Source organism: Dama dama, chromosome 12, assembly GCF_033118175.1.
Source record: "Dama dama isolate Ldn47 chromosome 12, ASM3311817v1, whole genome shotgun sequence".
Taxonomy (NCBI): domain Eukaryota; kingdom Metazoa; phylum Chordata; class Mammalia; order Artiodactyla; family Cervidae; genus Dama; species Dama dama.
This window is the reverse complement of record NC_083692.1, coordinates 92,835,383-92,843,639: the sequence shown is the minus strand read 5'-3', so window position 1 is coordinate 92,843,639 and position 8,257 is coordinate 92,835,383. Positions and strand designations below refer to the sequence as shown.

General features: G+C 42.3%; 1 pseudogene; it reads right to left on the bottom strand.

Moving 5' to 3' along the window:
- Nucleotides 1–325: 325 nt before the first annotated feature.
- Nucleotides 326–4,739, bottom strand: LOC133065878 (THUMP domain-containing protein 1-like; annotated as a pseudogene).
- Nucleotides 4,740–8,257: the final 3,518 nt, after the last annotated feature.

The following is an 8,257-nucleotide window of genomic DNA, read 5'->3' as shown; positions in this document are numbered from 1 at the left end:
TTGCAAAGATGAAACTGAAAAAAAGTGAAAACGTGTAATGAAAAATACTTGAAATAAACTCAAGGCCCCATTAACATTCAATCAGCACTTCCAAACAGAAGTTATTTTTATATTCCTATTTACTAGCATGATATACTATGGTTATTTTTCCCCATGACTCAAGAGGATGGGATAGTTTCCCCCTTTCTTCAAATAGTTCTTAGTTTGAATGTGACACAGAGTCCCTATTTTCCCCATAAATTGTATATTTATAGCACTTGGGAATAGCCAGAGTGCTGTGGGTCTCCTAAAAGTACTTCTGTATTTGAATTACGGAATAAATGACTTAATAGGATTCTGAACTGTGGGCACTCTTGATGGAGCAGGCGCAGAGAGAACAGGACTCCGTGTTCCAGGCCGGGGTCCGGTCTGTTCTGAACACCGCCCTTGAGGCTGCCCTCGGCCATGTGCGCCTCGGGCAGTGCGCTGGGGGCAGGCGGGTCTGCTGCTTCACCAGGGAGGCTGTGGGCATGAGCACAGGCTCCGCATCGTGGGCTTGGCTGCAGCTCTGCCCTGCGCTAGCTCTGAAAGCTTGGGGCAATGTCTTCTCCTTTCTGCTGCTTTTGGTGTTTTTTTCTAAACTGGCCTAACAGGAGTGACACCTGGGGTTATGGTAAGAATTTGAGTAACACAGGGAGAGCTCTACCGTAGTTTTTGGCACGGAGGGAGCTGTAAGAAATGGTTCCTGTTCCCGAGGGAGGTTCAGAGCAGGGCGCAGGGTAGCTTCTGTCCCTTGCATCCTTCTTCCCGGTCCAGTGGACTCCTTTGGAAGCCCCGTGGCCCTTCCTGAGACCAGCTGAGATCTCTCCTTGGGTGGAGGTGCCCTCAGAAAGCCAAGTAGGATCCAAGGTGGATGATGCGACACAAAGGCAGCCCTTCTAAGCCCACCTCTGGTCCAGGCCTCCACTCCGCCATTGTGTGCATGCGGGCTGGTCCTCTGCACTACGTGAGACATCACATGATGGCCTGGAGCCAAATACACATTTAGCCTGGAGGTCCTCCGTGTAGCAGATGACCCTTTACAGCCCTGCAGTCTAGGTGACAGTGGGCAGCTAGTTGAGCATTTCGGAACTTGGTTTTTGTTGGCATACATATTACTTTATTTTATTTTTGGTTGCACTGGGTCTTTCGTTGCTGTGCCTGGGCTTTCTCTAGTCCCGGAGAGCAGGGGCTGCTCTCCTTGTGGAGCACAGGCTCTGGGTGTGTGGCCTCAGTAGCTGTGGCACATGGGCTTAGTTGCTCTGTGGCCTGTGGACCAGGGATTGAAACCCATGTCGTCTGCTTTGGCAGGTGGGTTCTTGTCCATTGTGCTACCAGGGAAGTCTAGGAACTTGTTTTTTTATTGTTGTTTTTTAGAACGAGTTTTAGGGTATAATTTATATACAACAAAATGCTTCCATTTTAAATGTAAAGTTTGGTGAGTTTTGAAAAAATGTATACCACCATGTAAGTACCACTTGAATCCAGATACAGAATATTTCTATCAACCCCCCGATGTTCCCTTGTTCCATTAGTCTCCCCTTTTCCCCACCTCCCAGGCAACTCCTGATCTGCTTTTTGTCACTGCAGAACAGTTTGTATTTTCTAGAATTTCACATAAATGTGTCAGGCTTCTTTCATTCATCGCAGTGCTTTTGAGAGTCATCCATGTAGTTGCAGTATATCCATGGAGTCTTCCTACTTACTGTTGAGATTTATTCCATTATATAGATATGCCACAATTTGTTTATCCATTCCCCATTTGGGTTGTTTCTGGTTAAGTGTGTTGTGTATCTAAACATTTGTGTTCAAATCTTGGTGTGGATATATGTTTTAATTTCTTTTGGATAAACGCTGGGAGTGGAGTTACTGGGCAATATGGTAAATACAGTATATGTTTAAATGTATAAGAAACTTCCAGAATGTTTTCCAATGTAGCAGCAGTGTTTTACACTCCTACCAGCAATGCCACTGACCCTTGATATTGTCTGCATCTTTTATTTTGGTCATTCTAGTGGCTGTGAAGTGGTGTCTTATTTTGCTTTCAATCTGCATTTTCCTAATGGTTAATGATGTTGAGGTCTTTCCATGTGCTTATTGATCATTCATATATCTTCTTTGTGGTGTCTTTGCAAATATCTTGCCTATATTTAATTCATTTCTGTATTCAGAGTTGGATTATATTAGTTTTTTTTATATTCTGTGTGTAAGTCCTTTGTGTGTGAGAGAGAGATATATATATATAGACAGGGAGATATATATATATATATAGAGAGAGAGAGAGAGGGAGAGGAAGTATTTCCTTCTGTTCTGTGGCTTTATTTCTGTTTTCCAAGTAGTGATTTTTGATGAGCAAAAGTATTAATTTTGAAAAAGCCTTATGTTCCAGTTATGTTCCAATTATGTCCCTAATGGTTTGTGGCTTTTAACCCTAAGAAATATTGGCCTTTACCAAAGTTACAAAGATTGTCTTTTAGGTTTTCTTCCCTGATAGCTCAATTGGTAAAGAATCTGCCTGCAATGCAGGAGACCCCAGTTCGATTGCTGGATCGGGAAGCTTCCCTGGAGAAGGGATAGGCTACCCACTCCAGTATTCTTGGGCTTCCCTTGTGGCTTAGCTGGTAAAGAATCTGCCTGCAATGCAGGAGACCTGGGTTTGATCCCTGGGTTGGGAAGATCCCCTGGAGAAGGGAATTGCTACCCACTCCAGTATTATGGCCTAGAGAATTCCATGAACTGTATAGTCCATGCGGTTGCAAAGAGCAACTTTCACTTTCAAATTTTTCTAGGAGTTTATTGTTTTCAAGTTCATATGTTGTCTGTTACCCATTATGAGTTAGTTATTGAGTATGCTGTGAGTTAAGGCTTAATACTTGTAATTTTTGCAGCGGTCCTTTCCCTTTGGAAATGCCTTGGCACCTTTGCTGAAAATCACATACATTTGTGGGTCTGTTTCTGTCTCTCTTCTATTGATCTATATGTTTCCCTGTCATCCTGTCTTGATTACTATATTTTATAGAAGTCTTGAAACTGCTTTGGTTGTTCTAGGTCATTTTCATTTCCTTAAAAAGTTTAGAATCAGCTCATCAAGTTCTAAAAGAAAATCTACTGGAATTTTGATTGTGATTGTGTTCAACCCATGAATCAGAGTTGCCAGAACATGATAATAATTAAAGGCAGACTATTAATAAATTTTAGCACATCTACACACAACCTGCAGGTAAAATCGTGGCTTCCTGGTGACAGACTGAATACTTCTCCCTAAGAGAGAGAACAGACAAGGATGCTTTCTTGCCAGGAGCCAACACACGAGACCCTACCCATGACAAGGCCATGAGGGAGAAAACCTGACAGGCAAGGCGGATCAGGTTTTCAGGGGTTTCGAAAAGGTCAGCTCACGAGATCCCACCCATGACAAGGTCACGAGGAGAAAGCCTGACAGGCAAGGCAGATCAGGTTTTCAGGGATTTCGAAAAGCTGCCCCCGGCACTCACCTTAAAGATGATATCTGTCTTTCTGATGCCTGCCTCAGTGGACTACTCCCTAATTTCTGTGACACAGGCAGAAGGCCTTCCCTGATCTCTTCCCAAACAAGAATCAATTTAGAACTTTAATCAATAAGTTTCCCAGGTGGTGGTATTTTATGAGATTATCCAGGGTGAAAGGAGTGTTTTAATTTAAACTCCTTTGCTGGTAGTTTGTTAGCCAAATGCATTTATGCCCTTAGTACTAATATGCATGATTGCTTATAATATCCTAATCATAAAATAGCATAAAGAACCTGATTATATAAAAGCCCTAAGAGATATAGAGCCTTTTTAAGGGGTAAAGGAGTCCTATTAGAAAAAATAAGAAAAATTATTCTATAGGTGGTTATTGGGTTATGATTTGCTTGCTGTGTTTTTGCTTGCTGTGTTTTTACCTTTAATGTGCTAAGGTTGTGTTATAGAAACCATTGTTCTGAACAACATGTAATCTTTCACAACACTCAGGCGACAGACAGCTTTAATGATTTCTACTACCACTGTGTACTATGGATTGGTAAGATCCACTTTATTTTCCGAATTGAGGCTGCCAATTCTTTGATAACTTCTTCTCTATTCATATGGCTGTTATTCCAAGATTTGTATACAATATGAAATGTTCCTTTGTTTGGAGCTTTAAACCATGGTTCCAAAAATGTTTCTGCATATTTTTTCATATCTTCTAAGAAAGCCTTGCATGTGCCTGAGATGGGCAACATTCGTAGAATAACCCGAGTCTTCTTCTTCTTGGTATATATCTTGGAGAATATGATGCACCAATTTCTCAGGTTCTATCCCAAGTGTCCTGATGAAGACTACATTATTCGCTCCACTCTCCACTGACTGGAATCTTCTTAGCCTCATCTCTGTGGATGCCTTAATGTCACCAACTTCTTTCTTCAAGGCAGCTTCCACATCATCATCTTCTCCCTCACTTCCAGAGGGTTGTTGATCCTTATCTGCAAACTTTTCTGGTCCATACATGTCGTCGCCGTATTCGTTGAGCAGGCTATAGGCCTCCTCCACGCACTTGCGCTCGTTCATGTTACAGGTGATAAGAATGCCCTGTAGCCCGGCCTCCAGCTGGCGGGGCCCACCGCCATCCCAGCGCCGAGCCCGCTTGGCCTGCACATACTGAGCCTTGCCTTTACGCTTCCCGCCACCAGGCTGAGGAGACTGCTGTATGCGGGCCGCCATGTTAGATTAGAGTTGAGGCCAGCAAGAAACGTGTTTCTCCACAGCCCTGGCCGCTGCTGGCGCCAGAAACCATTGTTAATATAGTTAAAGCTCTAGAGAAATAAGAACTTAGCCCTAGTGTGGTAACAATGAGATGGTTGTTAATTGTCAGCCAGGAGTGCTAGGCAGAAGCTGCCTCACCAAGGTCGCAGCGTCAGTGTGGGGTAAACTTCTTAGATAAACACAACTGACAACTTTTGCAGAAAGATTAATTTTTGTATTAACAAGAATATAATTCTACTCTGTACTATTTCCCTATGAGACTGTTACCTTTCAGTTAAGGTCACCATAAAAACGGAAAATAGGTTTACATTCACCTGACCTGCATAAAATGTTAATAGCCCCAAGGCCAGAAGATCGTGTGCTAAGAATTACTATAGAATTAGAAAGCAAAAAAAATCCTGCTTTTCCTAAAAAACAAAATGATGTAATGCTAATCCTGTGTAATCATGAGTAAGCATCTTGTACCTTGAAAACGTTCTGTGAAAGGGTATAAAACCGGTTGTCAAAAAGTAAAACACAGACTTGGCCCTATCAAGGCTAGTCTCACGTGTCTTCTCTCTCTCTTGCCGACGCCGTTCATCCTGAGGGTACCCCCTGGATCCTGCCGAGGCTGGACCCCGGCACTTTCTCTCATCACTTCAATTCTCTCCATGGGAGAGAATTGCCATCTTAACAATATTGAACCTTCAGATCCATGAGCATGATATGTGTGCCTGTTAACTTAGGTCTTCATATTTTTTGTGGTGTTTTAAAAATTTCAGTGTATAGGTTTTGCACATACTTTGTCAAATTGACTGCAAAGTATATCATGGTTTTTGATGGTATCATGTAAGTGTATATTTTATTTCATTTCCCAAGTGCGCATTACTGGTATACAGAAATATAATCGAGTTTATATATTGACCTTATATCCTATGACCTTTATAAGTTCAGCTCACTAATTTTAGTAGCTCTGTGTATGTGTGTGTGTGTATATGTATGTAGATTCCTTAGGATTTTCTAACATGGTAATGTTATTTGTGAACAAAGATTTATTTTTTTCCCATCCATTGTCTGTGCTTTTTCTTTCTCTTTTGAGCCTTTTTGGGGGGCAGTTATTAGAACTTGCAGTGCTGAACAGAAGTGATGAGAGAAAGCATCCTCGTCTGTTCACTCTCTTAAGGAGAAGTATTCAGTCTGTCACCAGGAAGCCACGATATTACCTATAGGTTGTGTGTAGATGTGCTAAAATTTATTAATAGTTTGCTTTTAATTATTACCATGTTCTGGCAATTCTGAACATGTCAGTGATAAAGTACTGTCCCCCAAGTGTTTAAGTTCCAAACAACTGCTGAGTTACTGTTGAGTTTTATTCATATATGTGAAAGCTTAGTATTCACACATTTGTATTGATTGTCTGTTAGTAGTTGTATTTTATGTGGAAGTGAGGAGAGTCCCAAGTCATAAATTGCTCTGCTGTTCGCCCCACACACACTGTGTATGACTTGGCTGCATGCGTTCTTTGGAGAATGCGTTTGTAACATGCTGAAGTCCTTCCAGCTCACCTCGGGTACAGTCTGTGCCTCTCACGCCTGGGGTGAACACGTTCCTGCATTTACTCAGTAAAGTCCAAATAAACAGTTACAGCACGATAGATGCAAAGATGAAGAAGCAGAACTTCACTGACCTCAGTTCTACGGTCTGTATGACTATTGGAGTTTTTAGTTATGTCTTAAAATTTAAGACATTTATGACAGTGGAACTTCCTTGGTGGTGCAGTGGTTAAGATGCCTTGCTTCCAATGCCAGGGCCACAGGTTCCACTCCTGGTTGGTGGACTTCTGCATGCCCTGCTGTGTGGCCAAAAAAAGAGAAAAATTTAAACAGTGAAACTATGAGGTGTAATATTTTTGTTTGCTAAGGGCAAATTTTAATTCATACAGGAACTATTTTACTGAATTGAGTAATATCCTTAAAAATTGAAGTTTATGCATCTTAATTGCTCTTCTTATTGCTTAATTGTAATACTCATTTTTGTGATGGGCCAATATGTAGGTCTAAATTTTTTTTCCTTTTAACACATTGTTGACTGGGGGATTCTTGCAGAAACTAATGCCTGTGGTGTTAATATGTCTCTGGTCAATAAGCATTAAATGTACATTAATGAGGTAGGAAAAATAGTCAGTTGTTAGGTTTGCATGTTTGTACTGCATTATCTTATTTTTTATTGCTTACTTTTGTTTTATTGGCAAAATTCCATTCACAGAGTTCAATAAGAGAAAATTTTGCTGTCAGCAGTTCTTTGCTGGTCATCCCTGTTGTTCGTTCCAGTTCGTGATTATTCAAGACAGGAATTTCAATGCAGTCGGGAAGCACCAGCTGCGGTCCTGGTGAGCTGGGGCCTGGGCAGGGCCAGCCCCGGGTGGTGGTCAGCCCTCACCCACCCCGCCAAGCAGATGGAGTGCGCATTGGTTGGTTACTTGTGGTTTATTATATGTGTCTTCTGGGGAGCATTTTGAGTTTTGCTTTGAGGCAGGGGCACCAATAAAAGACAGATTAATGATTAAAAGACATGAGGTGATTTTGTGAAGTTCTAGTGGAAAACCCTGGCCTGGGAGTCAGGAGACTCTGCCCTCCCGTCACCTCATCTGCTTTTCACCTCTCTGGGGTTGAATGAGGCAATCTCAGTGATTTCTTCTGGTTCTAAAATTCAGTGGCTCTCTTGTCTCATAATAAAGTATAAAGGGCTATATTACTGTTGTTGTTCATATCAGTGGACAAAGAAGAGGCCCTGGAGACATTGACCAGTGGAGACAAGGCAATTATATCTTTTAAACATTTTCTGTGTGTGTGTGTTAAGTTGATTTAGTTGTGTCCGACTCTGCGACCCTGTGGACTGTAGCCCACCAGGCTCCTCTGTCCATGAGATTCTCCAGGCAAGAATGCTGGAGTGGGCTGCCATTTCCTCCTCCAGGGGATCTTCCTGACCAAGGGATGGAACCCACATCTCTTACGTCTCCTGCACTGGCAGGCGGTTTCTTTACCACTAAAGGCAAACAAAAGAGTCTTGTCCTCAGCTACTTCAGTGATGCTCACTCCTGTCATGATGATGACCCTGCACCTCATTTGCAGGGCTCTGGGGCCTTTATTAAGTTAGATTGCAGTGGATAGACGGGTAGTGACTAACTCATGATATGTCTGCCTTTGAGGTTTCTCCCGGATACTTAGCTCAAACCCACCTCTGCCAGGGAATTTTCTGTGGACTCAGACAGCAGAGGCAGAGGCTGTTCTGTCCCTGGTAGAGGCAGATATAATACCAGAGGTCAGAGCCTCTCCAAAGATGTTCATGGATTACTAACAACTTATCACTTGGAGTGCTTCCAGACTTACAGATCCAGAATCTAAGGTGAGGTTCCAGGGATATGCTCATAAACTGTTTCCAGTAGATGTAAAGCCTTCTGAGGTTTGAGCACCATTCATGTGGGAGGGTGACCACGA